Raw genomic sequence first — 17,524 nt, 5'->3', positions numbered from 1 at the left:
GCTCATGAAGCGGGAAATTTGACGAGATTATGCTTTTGGCTCTTCCATGGAACTGTAAGTTCTGTAGTATAGAAAAAAGATTCGTACAACAGGAGGAAAAGATGTGTGCCCTTCAGGCTGAACTAGATTCGGTAAAAACTGAATTAGCTAAGTTAAAGGGGGGAAAAGCCTGCGGGAAATGGGAATTGGTAACAAGGAAATCGCGAAAAGGGACCAGCCATGTAGATGTTGTCGGAGTAGTTGAAAGTAGGGTGCAGCAGACTACTAAAATTGGTAACAGCATTAGGTCGGGAAAATCTAGTAATAGGAAAAGAAAAGTCTTGCTGCCAGGGAGCAGTCATGGGAGGGGTGTAGGCCAACTGGTGCAGGAGAAATTAGGAGCAGATTACCAGGTCACGAGTTTGTTTAAGCCAAGTGCTAGGCTTAGCCAGGTGATAGAAGAAATAGGACCACTCTGTAGGGACTTTGACAAGAATGATGAGGTGATAGTAATAGGTGGGGCAGGAAACAGCCTGGCTAAGGATAGGAATTATGATATTAAGAGTGACCTGGATAAAATATGAGCTGCAACAGGATGTGCGAATGTGGGTTTTGTTGAGGTATTGCAGTGTTACGATAGCCCTCGGTTAACCCTTCTGTGTGGCGAGTTAACAGAGAGTTGAGCGAGCAGCTGCTGGACGGTGCAAAAACACACATTTATACAGTGCCTGTTGGTAGCATTGGGAGATGGGGATACACTCAACCTGGCCTGCACCTAAATAGTCTAGGGAAGGATAGATTAGCTGATTTAATTGTAGGTCGTCTAAAGGGGGCCACTAGCACTCAAGGCAAAACCCCTGTGACCCGAAAGGGCATAGGGGCACCTTTTTTTAGGTTGAACAAAATGTCCAGACGGGCAGCTCTTAAAGGTAAAAAAAATAAATGGTTCAAATAAAGGTAGAGGAAACAGTTGTGTTAATATATTTCACCAAAATATCAGGGGATTAAGGAACAAAACAGACGAACTAATAATTTGTTTTGAGAATATTAAAAATACAACAGAAGTTGATGTACTGTGCCTGTCTGAACATCATATAACTACACAAATGGAAAATGGAAATATTAATGGGTATAAATTAGCAACTTATTTTTGTAGAGACAATATGGACAAAGGAGGAGCTGCCATTTATGTTAAGGGGGAACATAGTTTTAAAAACAGAGAAACCGCAAAATTCTGTGTAGAACAGCACATTGAAGTATGCGCTTGTGAGCTTAAAATGGACAGTGGTAATTTCATAATTGTGACTGTGTATAGGTCCCCACTTGGAAATTTTCAAATGTTTCTTAAAAACCTAGATCTCTTGCTGTGTTATCTGTCAGAAAAGGGAAAACACATTATCATATATTTCGAGTAGATTTCCCCACCATGTTATAGTTCTGGGTGGAGATTTTAATTTGCCGGATATAGACTGGGAGACTCAAACGTTCATAACGGGTGGCAGGGACAAAGAATCCAGTGAAATATTTTTAAGTGCTTTATCTGAAAACTACCTTGAGCAGTTAAACAGAAAACCGACTCGTGGCGATAATATATTACACCTTCTGGTGACAAACAGACCCGAACTATTTGAATCAGTTAATGCAGAACAGGGAATTAGGGACCATAAAGCGGTTACTGCGTCGATGATTTCAGCCGTAAATAGAAATATTAAAAAAGGTAGGAAGATTTTTCTGTTTAGCAAAAGTGACAAAAAGCAGATTACAGAGTACCTGACGGCTCAACACAAAAGTTTTGTCTCAAGTGCAGATAGTATTGAGGATCAGTGGACAAAGTTCAAAACCATGGTACAATATGCGTTAGATGAGTATGTGCCAAGCAAGATCGTAAGAGATGGAAAAGAGCCACCGTGGTACAACAACCGAGTTAGAAAACTGCTGCGGAAGCAAAGGGAACTTCACAGCAAACATAAACATAGCCAAAGCCTTGCAGACAAACAAAAATTACGCGAAGCGAAATGTAGTGTGAGGAGGGCTATGCGAGAGGCTTTCAATGAATTCGAAAGTAAAGTTCTATGTACTGACTTGGCAGAAAATCCTAAGAAATTTTGGTCCTATGTCAAAGCGGTAGGTGGATCAAAACAAAATGTCCAGACACTCTGTGACCAAAATGGTACTGAAACAGAGGATGACAGACTAAAGGCCGAATTACTAAATGTCTTCTTCCAAAGCTGTTTCACAGAGGAAGACTGCACTGTGCTTCCTTCTCTAGATTGTCGCACAGTTGACAAAATGGTAGATATCGAAGTAGACGACAGAGGGATAGAGAAACAATTAAAATCGCTCAAAAGAGGAAAGGCCGCTGGTCCTGATGGGATATCAGTTCGATTTTACACAGAGTACGCGAAGGAACTTGCCCCCCTTCTTGCAGCGGTGTACCGTAGGTCTCTAGAAGAGCGAAGCATTCCAAAGGATTGGAAAAGGGCACAGGTCATCCCCGTTCTCAAGAAGGGACGTCGAACAGATGTGCAGAACTATAGACCTATATCTCTAACGTCGATCAGTTGTAGAATTTTGGAACACGTATTATGTTTGAGTATAATGTCTTTTCTGGAGACTAGAAATCTACTCTGTAGGAATCAGCATGGGTTTCGAAAAAGACGATCGTGTGAAACCCAGCTCGCGCTATTCGTCCACGAGACTCAGAGGGCCTTAGACACGGGTTCACAGGTAGATGCCGTGTTTCTTGACTTCCGCAAGGCGTTTGACACAGTTCCCCACAGTCGTTTAATGAACAAAGTAAGAGCATACGGACTATCAGATCAATTGTGTGATTGGATTGAGGAGTTCCTAGATAACAGAACGCAGCACGTCATTCTCAATGGAGAGAAGTCTTCCGAAGTAAGAGTGATTTCAGGTGTGCCGCAGGGGAGTGTCATAGGACCGATGCTATTCACAATATACATAAATGACCTGGTGGATGACATCGGAAGTTCACTGAGGCTTTTTGCAGATGATGCTGTGGTGTATCGAAAGGTTGCAACAATGGAAAATTGTACTGAAATGCAGGAGGATCTGCAGCGAATTGACGCATGGTGCACGGAATGGCAACTGAATCTCAATGTAGCGAAGTGTAATGTGATGCGAATACATAGAAAGATAGGTCCCTTATCATTTAGCTACAAAATAGCAGGTCAGCAACTGGAAGCAGTTAATTCCATAAATTATCTGGGAGTAAGCATTAGGAGTGATTTAAAATGGAATGATCATATGAAGTTGATCGTCGGTAAAGCAGATGCCAGACTGAGATTCATTGGAAGAATCCTAAGGAAATGCAATCCGACAACAAAGGAAGTAGGTTACAGTCCGCTTGTTCGCCCAATGCTTGAATACTGCTCAACAGTGTGGGATCCGCACCAGGTAGGGTTGATAGAAGAGATAGATAAGATCCAACGGAGAGCAGCGCGCTTCGTTACAAGATCATTTAGTAATTGCGAAAGCGTTACGGAGATGATAGATAAACTCCAGTGGAAGACTCTGCAGGAGAGACGCTCAGTAGCTCGGTACGGGCTTTTGTTAAAGTTTCGAGAACATACCTTCACCGAAGAGTCAAGCAGTATATTGCTCCCTCCTACGTATATCTCGCGAAGAGACCATGAGGATAAAATCAGAGAGATTAGAGCCCACACAGAAGCATACCGACAATCCTTCTTTCCACGTACAATACGAGACTGGAATAGAAGGGAGAACCGATAGAGGTACTCAGGGTACCCTCCGCCACACACCGTCAGGTGGCTTGCGGAGTACGGATGTAGATGTAGATGTAGATGTAGATCATTTGTGGAGATTTTAACGTAGATTTTCTTAAACACTCAAGCAAGAAGAACGACCTTGAACTATTACTTTGCTCTTACAATCTGACATCAGTCATTGATCTTCCTACTCGTATTGTACAAGACAGTAGCACCCTGATAGATAACATTTTCATAGACCAAGATAAATTAAAAGAAGTAAGCACCTATCCTATTAAGAACGGGCTTTCTGATCACAATGCACAGCTACTTTCAATTCATGACTTTGCTCCATACAGTAATGTGAAAAAAAAAAAAATAATAATAATAATACGCCCAATTAAACATATAACAATTCAACAATTTAAGGAAAGCTTGAAAAGGGTAGACTGGGAGGATGTTTATCGGGAACCTGATGCAAATGTTAAATTTAACTTATTCCACGATAAACTTGTGGGCATATTTGAAAACAGTTTTCCTAAGAAATTAGTGAATCATAATTCAAATAAACTTGATAAAAAAACAATGGCTGACTAAAGGGATTAAAATTTCTTGTAGCCGGAAATGGGAACTATACCAAGACACTAGAATAAGTCGAGATGAAGAAAAGCTCAACCATTATAAGAAATATTGTAATATATTAAGGAAAGTTATAAAAAAATCCAGAAGTATGTGTATCAAGTCTGAGATTAGCACCTCTGATGACAAAGTTAAAACAATATGGAATATAGTTAAAAGGGAAACAGGGCAACCAAGGTCACAGGACAACAGTATTACTGTTAAGCACAATGAAAAGCTTATAAATGAAAAATCACTGGTTCAAAATATTTTTAATAATCATTTTATAAATGTAGTGGAAAATATAGGCAACAGCTGCTCACCAGATGGGGCAGAACTCTATATGAAAGAGGCATTCCCGGTGCAAACAAATGAAATTGAAATCCTACCCACCTCACCGTCTGAAATTAAGAAAATAATAAATTCACTTAAGAATAAAAACTCACATAGAACTGATGGTATCTCCAATAGAATACTAAAATCTTGTCCACACCTGATAAGTCGAGTTCTTAGCCACATACGTAATAGCTCATTGAATCAGGGAATATTTCCTGACAGATTGAAATAGGCCATAGTTAAACCCTTGTATAAAAAAAGGTGACAAGACAGACGTCAACAATTTTCGTCCTATTTCACTTCTGACATCCTTCTCAAAAGTGTTTGAAAAAGTAATGTACTCAAGAGTAACTTTACACATTAGTGGGAATAACGTTTCAACAAAATGTCAGTTCAGTTTTCAGAAAGGTGTTTCAACAGATAGTGCTATACACGCTTTCACTGATCAAATTTTAAATGCTCTGGATAGTAGAACATCACCAATTGGGATTTTCTGTGATCTCTCTAATGCTTTTGATTGTGTGGATCATGAAATCCTCTTAAATAAGCTGAAGTACTATGGAATGAATGGTTCAGTGCACAGATGGTTCACTTCATATTTAACTGGTAGAATGCAGAAGGTTGAAACAGTAAACCCACATAGTACACAAAGGGCAGCAGATTATTCAGACTGGGGATGTATCAAGAATGGGGTACCACAGGGTTCTGTCTTGGGGAATTTATTGTTTTTAATATATGTTAATGACTTGCCTAATTATATTCATTAAGATGCAAACTTGGTTCTCTTTGCAGATGACACAAGTATTGTAATCAAGCCTAAAAAGCAAGAATCAGCTGAGGAAAATGCAAATAATGTTTTTCAAAGAGTTTTTAGGTGGTTTTCCGCAAATGGACTTTCATTGAACTTTGAAAAAACACTGTACATACAGTTCAGTACAGGGAAAGGCATACCACCGGAAATAAATATAGAGTGTGGAGGAAAATCTTTAGCTAAAGCAGATCGTTCAAAATTTCTGGGTGTCTGTATTGATCAGAATTTAAACTGCAAGACACACATTGACAATCTACTGAAACGATTGAGCTCAGCTACCTACGCTATTAGTGTCATTGCAAATTTTGGAGACAAGCACATCAGTAAGTTAGCTTACCACGCATATTTTCATTCGTTGCTTTCTTACAGAATCATCTTTTGGGGCAATTCATCACTAACAAAGAAGGTATTTATTGCACAAAAACATGTTATCAGAATAATGTCTGGGGCTCATCCAAGATCATCTTGTAGACAATTATTTAAAGAATTAGGGATATTGCCAGTAGCTTCACAATATACATACAGCCTAATAAAATTTGTTGTTAGTAACCCAGATCACTTCAGAATTAATAGCACAGTCCACAGGTACAATACTAGGAGACAGGGTGACCTTCACTACCGTTCATTGAATTTGACATTGGCACAAAAGGCAGTCAATTATACTGCCACAAAGATTTTTGGTCAATTGCTAAACAATATCAAAAGTCTGACAGACAACCAATCGGCATTCAAAAGTAAGTTAAGGGAATTCCTGAATGACAACTCCTTCTCCTCCATAGATGAATTTTTAGACAGAGGCCAAAGAAATACAGTAAGCATTAACAATTGTACCATATATAAGAATAACAATGATTACTTGGGATAAATGAATCTTGTGTATTTTGACACGTTCCACATCATTACGAAAGAATCGTGTTCATGATCCATGGAACAAGTAATATAACTTTAACACCATTGAAATAAGATATTTAAAAATATAAAGCAAATGAAGGAGCTAGCTAAACAAGAACATTTCTCAAATTCCGTACACTCATTATTCAGTAAAAAGCATGTGGTGTCCAATCTGCACCAAAAACCCATTGAATGGAGAATCTGTTTTCTGGCCATACAACCAGATGACCCTGCTCTATACAACAAACATTTACACACATTTAACAATACAAATACATTACTCCACTGCGAAATACATGAATATAAGTTATAAGGGTAACAATCAAAAGAAGCACCTAGGAAAAGAAAGAGGTCTTTCCTAATAACTCCAATACTCAGGATCCTTGGTGTGGTAGTCCCCACCCAACAAAATCACACTCGATGTTTGAACAAACATAGCAGTCATGAAACAGAATCTCCCTGTTGAGAGACAAGAAACATGTACCACAATTTGTGCATGTGGTGTCAAATATGCAGCAAAACACAATTGAATAGGGAATCTGCTTTCTGGCCATACAACCAGGTGACCCTGCTGTAATCAACAAACATTTACCCACATTTCACGATTCAAATATATTATTCCACTGTGAAATTGATGAATATATGTGATGAGGGTAACAATCATAACAAGGACTCAGCAGAAGAAAGAAATGTTTCCCAATAACTCCAATTGTCAGAATGCTCGGAGTAGCGCTTCCAATCCAACAAAATCACACTCAAAAGTAGAACAAACATAGCAGGCATTAAACGGAATCCCGTGACCATTGCAAAAAGGTTTTTAAAAATAAAAAGGAAATGAAGGAGAGACCTAAACAAGAAGAATAATTGAATTCCTAACATTTGTTATTCAGTAAAATGCAAGATGTGTCCAATCTGAACTATAAACCCATTGAATGGAGAATCTGCTTTCTGGTCGTACAACCAGATGAACCAGCTCTAAACAAAATACATTTACACACATTTAACGATTCAAATACATTACTCCACTTCGAAACAGATGAATATGAGTTACGGTAACAATCAAAAGAAGCACCTAGGAAAAGTAAGAGGTCTTTCCTAATAACTCCAATACTCAGGATGCTTGGAGTGGTAGTTCCCATCCAACAAAATCACACTCCATGTTTGAACAAACATAGCAGTCATGAAACAGAATCTCCCTGTTGAGAGGCAAGAAACATGTACCACAATTTGTGCAGCACATTGATTATTTTTAGTGACCATTGCAAATAGATTTTTAAAAATATAAACTAAATGAAGGAGATACCTAAAAACAAAGATATATTAAATTCAGAACATTCCTTATTCAGTAAAGTGCATGTGGTGTCAAATATGCACCAAAAGACGATTTAATGGAGAATCTGCTTTCTGGCCATACAACCAGATGACCCTTCTGTAAACAACTAACATTTACCCACATTTCACGATTCAAATATATTATTCCACTGTGAATTTGATGAATATATGTGATGAGGGTAACAATCAAAACAAGGACTCAGCAAAAGAAAGAAGTCTTTCCTAGTAACTCCAATTGTAAGAATGCTCGGAGTAGTGCTTCCCATCCAACAAAATCACACTCAAAAGTAGAACAAACATAGCACGCATTAAACGGAATCTCCCTGTTGAGAGGGAAGAAACATGTTCCACAATTTGTGCAGCACACTGATTATTTTTAGTGACCATTGCAATAATATTTTTAAAAATATAAAGCAAATGACGGAGATACCTAAACAAGAATATTTATCAAATTCCGAACATTCGTTATTCAGTAAAGTGCATGTGGTGTCCAATCTGCACCAAAAGACCATTGAATAGAGAAGCCAGCTTCTGGCCACACAACCAGATGACCCTGCTGTAAACAACAAACATTAACCCACATTTCACGATTCAAATACATTACTCCACAGTGAAATTGACGAATATAAGTGATAAAGGTATCAATCAAAAGAAGCACCTAGCAAAAGAAAACAGTATTTCTAATAACTCCAATTGTCAGAACGCTCCGAGTGGTGATTTCCATCCAACATAATTACACTCGATGTTTGAATAAACACAGCAATCTTGAAACAGAATCTCCCTGTTGAGAGAGAAGAAACATGTACCACAATTTGTGCAGCACATTGTCCATTTTTAGTGACCATTGAAATAAGATTTTTAAAAATATAAAGCAAATGAAGGAGATACCTAACCAAGAAGATTTATCAAAATCCGTATAGCCGTTATTCAGTAAGCTGCATGTGGTGTCCAATCTGCAACAAAAACCGATTGAATGCAGAATCTGCTTTCTGGCCATACAACCACATGACCCTGCTGTAAACAACAAACATTTACCCACATTTCACGATTCAAATACATTACTCCAATGTGAAATTGATGAATATATGTGATAAAAGTATCAATCAATGGAAGGGCCTAGCAAAACAATGAAGTCTTTTCTAACAACCTCGAATGGTCAGATGCTCGGAGTGGTGGTTCCCATCCAACAAAATCACACTCGATGGTAGAACAAACATAGCAGTCATGAAACAGAATCTCCCAGTTGAGAGGGAAGAAACACGTACTACAATTAGTGCAGCACACTGATTATTTTTAGTGACCATTGCAATAAGACTTTAAAAAATCTAATGCAAATAAAGGAGACACCAAAACAAGAAGATTTCTCAAATTCAGTATGGTGCATGTGCTGTCCAATGTGCACCAAAAACCAATTGAATGCAGAATCTCCTTTCTGGCCATACAACCAGATGACCCTGCTGTAAACAAAAAACACATAACCACATCTCAAGATTCATATATATTATTCCACTGTGAAATTGATGAATATATGTGATAACGGTAACAATCATAACAAGCACCCAGAAAAACAATGAAGTCTTTCCTAATAAACTCCACTATTCAGGATGCTCGGAGTGGTGATTCCCATCCAACAAAATCACACTCAATGGTTAAACAAATATAGCCATCATTAAACAGAATCTCCATGCTGAGAGGGAAGAAACATGTACTACAATTTGTGCAGGACATTGTCTATTTTTAGAGGCCATTGAAGTAAGATTTTTAAAAATATAAAGCAAATGAAGGACATACCTAAACAAGAAGAATTATCAAATTCCGAGCATTTGTTATTCAGTAAAGTGCATATGGTGTCCATTCTGCACCAAACATCCTTTGAATGGAGAATCTGTTTTCTGGCCTTACAACCAGATGACCCTGCTCTAAACAACAAACATTTACGAACATTTCACAAATCAAATACATTACACTCTGAAATTGATGAATATAAGTGATAAAGGTATCAAAGGAAGCACCCAGCAAAAGAAAAAAGTCTTTCTAATAACACCAATACACAGGATGCTCGGAGTGGTAGTTCCCATCCAAAAAAATCACACTCGATGTTTGAACAAACATAGCAGTCATGAAACAAAATCTTCCTGTTGAGAGGAAAGAAACATGTCCCACAATTTCTGCAGCACATTGATTATAGTTAGTAATCATTGAAATAAGAGAAAAAATAAAGCAAATGAAGGAGATACCAAAACAAGAAGATTTATCAAATTATGACATCTGGTGTTCAGTAAGGTGCATGTGGTGACCAATCTACAACAAAAACCCATTGAATGGAGAATCTGCTTCTGGCCATACAACCAGATGACGCTGAAGTAAACAAAAAACACATAAACCAACTTCACGATTCAAATGCATTAATCCATTGTGGAATTGGTGAATACAAGTGATAAAGGTAACAATCATAAGAAGCACCTAGCAAACCAAAAAAATTCTTTCTAATAACTCCAATAGTCAGAATGATCGGAGTGGTGGTTCCCATCAAACAAAATCTCACTCGATGGTTGAACAAACATAGCACTCACTAAACGGAATCTCCCTGAAGAGAGGTACGAAACATGTCCTACAGTTTGTGCAGCACATTGGCCATTTTTAGTGACCATTGAAATAAGATTTTAAAAAATATAAAGCAAATGAAGGAGATACCAAGACCAGAAGATTTATCAAATTCTGAACATTCGATATTCAGTAAAGTGCATGTGGTGTCCAATCTGCACCAAAAGATTATTGAACATAGAATCTGCTTTCTGGCCATACAACCAGATGACCCTGCTGTAAACAACAAACATTTAGCCACATTTCACGATTCAAATAAATTACTCCACTGTGAAATTTATGAATATAAGTAATAAAAGTGTCAATCAAAGGAAGTACCCAGCAAAACAATGAAGTCTTTCCTAATAACTCGAATGGTCAGAATGCTCGGAGTGGTGGTTCCCATCCAACAAAATCACACTCGATGGTAGAACAAATGTAGTCATGAAATGAAAACTCCCTATTGAGAGGGATGAAACATGTACCACAATTTGTGCAGCACGTTAATTACTTTTTAGTGTCCATTGCAATAAGATTTTTAAAAGTATAAAGCAAATGAAGGAGATACCTAAACAATAAGATTTATCAAATTCTGAACAATAGATATTCAGTAAAGTGCATGTGGTGTAAAATCTGAACCAAAAAACCATTGAATGGAGAATCTGCTTTCTAGCCATACAACCAGATGATCCAGCGGTAAACAACAAACATTTACCCACATTTCACGATTCAAATAAATTACTCCACTGTGAAATTGATGAATATAAGTGATAAAGGTATTAATCAAAGGAAGCACCTAGCAAAAGAGAAAAGTATTTCTAATAACTCCAATCGTCAGAACGCTCGGAGAGGTGATTCACATCCAACAAAATCACACTCGATGTTTGAACAAACACAGCAGTCATGAAACGGAATCTCCCTGTTGAGAGGGAATAATCATGTACTACAATTTGTGCAGCACATTGTCTATTTTTAGTGACCATTGAAATAAGATTTTTAAAAATATAAAGCAAATGAAGGAGATACCAAAATGACAAGATTTATCAAATACTCAACGTCCGGTGTACAGTAAGGTGCATGTGTTGTCCAATCTGCACCATGACCCAGCTGTAAACAAAAAACACATAACCACATTTCAAGATTCAAATATATTATTCCACTGTGAAATTGATGAATATATGTGATAAGGGGAAGAATCAAATAAGCACCTTGCAAAACAATGAGGTCTTACTAAAAACTCTCATACTCAGGATGCTCGGAGTGATACTTCCCATCGAACAAAATCACACTCGATGGAAGAACAAGCATAGCAGTCATGAAACGAATCTCCTTGCCGAGAGGGAATAAACATGTCCCACATTTTGTGCAGCACATTGATTACTTTTTGGGACCATTGGAATAACATTTTTACAAATATAAAGCAAATGAAGGAGATACCTAAACAAGAAGATTTATCAAATTCCTTACAGCCATTATTCAGTTATGTGGTGTCCAATCTGCAACAAAAACCCATTGAGTGGAAAATCTGCTTTCTGGCCATACAACCAGATGATGCTGCTGTAAACAACAAACACATAACCACATTTCAAGATTCAAATATATTAACCCACTGTGAAATTTATGAATATATGTCAAAAGGGTAACAATCAAAACAAGCACCTAGCAAAACAATGAGATATTTCCTAATAACTCCAATACTCAGGATGCTCGGAGTGGTGGTTCAAATCCAAGAAAATCACACTCGACGTTTGAACAAACATAGCAGTCCTGAAACAGAATGTCCCTGATGAGAGGGATGAAACATGTACCACAATGTGTGCAGCACATTGATAATTTTTAGTGACCATTGCAACAATATTTTTAAAAATATAAAGCAAATGAAGGAGATACTTAAAAACAAAGATATATCACAATCCGAACATTCGTAATTCAGTAAACTGCATGTGGTGTCCAATCTGCACCAATAGACCATTGAATAACCATTGAATAGAGAATCTGCTTTCTGGCCATACAACCAGATTACCCTGCTGTAGACAACAAACATTTACGAACATTTCACGAAAGAAATACATTACTCCACTGTGAAATTGATGAATATAAGTGATAAAGGTATCAATGGAAGCACCTAGCAAAAGAAAAGAGACCTTCTAATAACTCCAATCGTCAGAACGCTCGGAGTGGTGATTCCCATCCAACAAAATCACACTCGATGTTTGAACAAACATAGCAGTCATGAAACGGAATCTCCCTGATGAGAAGTACAAAACATGTACGACAATTTGTGCAGCACATTGTCTATTTTTAGTGACCATTGAAATAAGATTTTTAAAAATATAAAGCAAATGAAGGAGATACCAAAACAAGAAGATTTATCAAATTCCGAACATTTGGTGTTCAGTTAAGGTGCATGTGGTGTCTAATCTGCACCAAAAACAGATTGCATGCACAATCTGCTTTCTGGCCATACAACTAGATGATGCTGCTGTAAACAACAAACACATAACCACATTTCACGATTCAAATATATTAACCCACTGTGAAATTTTAGAATATATGTCATAAGGGTAACAATCAAAACAAGCACCTAGCAAAACAATGAGATCTTTCCTAATAACTCAAATACTCAGGATGCTCAGAGTGGTGGTTCCCATCCAACAACATCACACTCGATGTTTGAACAAACATAGCAGTCATGAAACAGAAACTCCCTGTTGAGGGCTGAAACATGTACTACAATTTGTGCAGCACATTGATTATTTTTAGTGACCATTGCAGTAAGGTTTTTAAAAATATAAAGCAAATGAAGGAGCTACCTAAATTGTCTAATTCTGAACAATCGTTTTTCAGTAAAGAGTATGTGGTGTCCAATCTGCAGCAATAACCCATTGAATGGAGAAACTGCTTTATGGCCATACAACCAGATAACCCTGCTGCAAACAACAAACTCTTAACCACATTTCACAATTCAAATACATTACTCCACTGTGAAATTGATGAATATAAAGTAACAATCAAAAGAAGCATTAGCATAACAATTAAGTATTTCCTTATAACTCCAATAGTCAAAATCATCGGAGTGGTGATCCCATCCAACAAAATCACACTCAATGGTTAAACAAACATAGCACTCGTGAAACAGAATCTCCCTGCTGAGAGGGAAGAATCATGTACCACAATTTGTGCAGCACATTGATTATTTTTTGTGACCATGGAGTAACATTTTTAAAAACGTAACGCACATGAATGAGATTCCAAAATAAGAAGATTTATCAAATTCCTAATATTCGGTGGTCAGTAATGTGCATGTGGTGCTCACTCTGCACCAAAACAAGAAGATTTATCAATTTCCGAACATTCGGTGTTCAGTAAGGTGCATGTGGTGTCCAATCTGCACCAATAATCCATTGAATGCAGAATCTGCTTTCTGGCCATACAACCAGATGACCCTGCGGTAAATAACAAACACATATCCACATTTAATGATTCAAATATATTAACCCACTGTGAAATTGATGAATGTATGTGATAAAGGTAACAATCAAAAGAAGCACCTAGCAAAACAATGAAGTTTTTCGTAATAACTCCAACACTCAAGATGCTCGGAGTGGAGGTTCCCATCCAACAAAATCACACTCGATGTTTGAACAAACATAGCAGTCATGAAACGGAATCTCCCTGTTGAGAGGGAACAAACATGTACCACAATTTGTGCAGCACATTGATTATTTTTAGTGAACATTGGAATAAGATTTTTAAAAATATAAAGCAAATGAAGGAGATACCTAAACAAGAAGATTTATCAAATTCTAGACATTCGTTATTCAGTAAAGAGCATGTGGTGTCCAATTTGCACCAAAAACCCATTGAATGGAGAATCTGCATTCTGGCCATACAACCAGATGACCCTGCTGTAAACAACAAACTCTTAACCACATTTCACGATTCAAATACATTACTCCACTGTGAAATTGATGAATATACGTGAGAAGGGTAACAATCAAAAGAAGCAATTAGCATATCGTCGGATTGTAGATTATTCAAACTTATTTGTTCATAGACTTTCCATTTGGCGTTTGTTTACTTACAGGTAACGATTGTTTAAATTCACGTAGCTTGTTAGATTACATCCATTGTAGGTTCATTATCTTACTGATTTAAGAATATAGTTTGTTGTATTAAGAGATCATTGTTTAAATTTTATTACTGTACATTGCCATGAGTACTAAGTGTGGAAGCTGCCGTAAGAAGATAGAATCGGGTGTGGTGTGTGGAGGATGTGGGGGTGTTTTTCATTGGGGCTCATGAAGCGGGAAATTTGACGAGATTATGCTTTTGGCTCTTCCATGGAACTGTAAGTTCTGTAGTATAGAAAAAAGATTCGTACAACAGGAGGAAAAGATGTGTGCCCTTCAGGCTGAACTAGATTCGGTAAAAACTGAATTAGCTAAGTTAAAGGGGGGAAAAGCCTGCGGGAAATGGGAATTGGTAACAAGGAAATCGCGAAAAGGGACCAGCCATGTAGATGTTGTCGAAGTTCCAGTTATGAATAAATTCTCCTTCTTACCTGAAGTAGGAAGGGAGGAGCCAAAAACAGGAGTAGTTGAAAGTAGGGTGCAGCAGACTACTAAAATTGGTAACAGCATTAGGTCGGGAAAATCTAGTAATAGGAAAAGAAAAGTCTTGCTGCCAGGGAGCAGTCATGGGAGGGGTGTAGGCCAACTGGTGCAGGAGAAATTAGGAGCAGATTACCAGGTCACGAGTTTGTTTAAGCCAAGTGCTAGGCTTAGGCAGGTGATAGAAGAAATAGGACCACTCTGTAGGGACTTTGACAAGAATGATGAGGTGATAGTAATAGGTGGGGCAGGAAACAGCCTGGCTAAGGATAGGAATTATGATATTAAGAGTGACCTGGATAAAATATGAGCTGCAACAGGATGTGCGAATGTGGGTTTTGTTGAGGTATTGCAGTGTTACGATCAGCCCTCGGTTAACCCTTCTGTGTGGCGAGTTAACAGAGAGTTGAGCGAGCAGCTGCTGGACGGTGCAAAAACACACATTTATACAGTGCCTGTTGGTAGCATTGGGAGATGGGGATACACTCAACCTGGCCTGCACCTAAATAGTCTAGGGAAGGATAGATTAGCTGATTTAATTGTAGGTCGTCTAAAGGGGGCCACTAGCACTCAAGGCAAAACCCCTGTGACCCGAAAGGGCATAGGGGCACCTTTTTTTAGGTTGAACAAAATGTCCAGACGGGCAGCTCTTAAAGGTAAAAAAAATAAATGGTTCAAATAAAGGTAGAGGAAACAGTTGTGTTAATATATTTCACCAAAATATCAGGGGATTAAGGAACAAAACAGACGAACTAATAATTTGTTTTGAGAATATTAAAAATACAACAGAAGTTGATGTACTGTGCCTGTCTGAACATCATATAACTACACAAATGGAAAATGGAAATATTAATGGGTATAAATTAGCAACTTATTTTTGTAGAGACAATATGGACAAAGGAGGAGCTGCCATTTATGTTAAGGGGGAACATAGTTTTAAAAACAGAGAAACCGCAAAATTCTGTGTAGAACAGCACATTGAAGTATGCGCTTGTGAGCTTAAAATGGACAGTGGTAATTTCATAATTGTGACTGTGTATAGGTCCCCACTTGGAAATTTTCAAATGTTTCTTAAAAACCTAGATCTCTTGCTGTGTTATCTGTCAGAAAAGGGAAAACACATTATCATTTGTGGAGATTTTAACGTAGATTTTCTTAAACACTCAAGCAAGAAGAACGACCTTGAACTATTACTTTGCTCTTACAATCTGTCATCAGTCATTGATCTTCCTACTCGTATTGTACAAGACAGTAGCACCCTGATAGATAACATTTTCATAGACCAAGATAAATTAAAAGAAGTAAGCACCTATCCTATTAAGAACGGGCTTTCTGATCACAATGCACAGCTACTTTCAATTCATGACTTTGCTCCATACAGTAATGTGAAAAAAAAAAAAAATAATAATAATAATACGCCCAATTAAACATATAACAATTCAACAATTTAAGGAAAGCTTGAAAAGGGTAGACTGGGAGGATGTTTATCGGGAACCTGATGCAAATGTTAAATTTAACTTATTCCACGATAAACTTGTGGGCATATTTGAAAACAGTTTTCCTAAGAAATTAGTGAATCATAATTCAAATAAACTTGATAAAAAACCATGGCTGACTAAAGGGATTAAAATTTCTTGTAGCCGGAAATGGGAACTATACCAAGACACTAGAATAAGTCGAGATGAAGAAAAGCTCAACCATTATAAGAAATATTGTAATATATTAAGGAAAGTTATAAAAAAATCCAGAAGTATGTGTATCAAGTCTGAGATTAGCACCTCTGATGACAAAGCTAAAACAATATGGAATATAGTTAAAAGGGAAACAGGGCAACCAAGGTCACAGGACAACAGTATTACTGTTAAGGACAATGAAAAGCTTATAAATGAAAAATCACTGGTTCAAAATATTTTTAATAATAATTTTATAAATGTAGTGGAAAATATAGGCACCAGCTGCTCACCAGATAGGGCAGAACTCTATATGAAAGAGGCATTCCCGATGCAAACAAATGAAATTGAAATCCTACCCACCTCACCGTCTGAAATTAAGAAAATAATAAATTCACTTAAGAATAAAAACTCACATAGAACTGATGGTATCTCCAATAGAATACTAAAATCTTGTCCACACCTGATAAGTCGAGTTCTTAGCCACATACGTAATAGCTCATTGAATCAGGGAATATTTCCTGACAGATTGAAATAGGCCATAGTTAAACCCTTGTATAAAAAAGGTGACAAGACAGACGTCAACAATTTTCGTCCTATTTCACTTCTGACATCCTTCTCAAAAGTGTTTGAAAAAGTAATGTACTCAAGAGTAACTTTATACATTAGTGGGAATAACGTTTCAACAAAATGTCAGTTCAGTTTTCAGAAAGGTGTTTCAACAGATAGTGCTATACACGCTTTCACTGATCAAATTTTAAATGCTCTGGATAGTAGAACATCACCAATTGGGATTTTCTGTGATCTCTCTAAGGCTTTTGATTGTGTGGATCATGAAATCCTCTTAGATAAGCTGAAGTACTATGGAATGAATGGTTCAGTGCACAGATGGTTCACTTCATATTTAACTGGTAGAATGCAGAAGGTTGAAACAGTAAACCCACATAGTACACAAAGGGCAGC

This window comes from Schistocerca gregaria, chromosome 11 (genome assembly GCF_023897955.1).
Source record: "Schistocerca gregaria isolate iqSchGreg1 chromosome 11, iqSchGreg1.2, whole genome shotgun sequence".
NCBI lineage: Eukaryota > Metazoa > Arthropoda > Insecta > Orthoptera > Acrididae > Schistocerca > Schistocerca gregaria.
Note: the sequence above shows the minus strand (reverse complement) of the source record.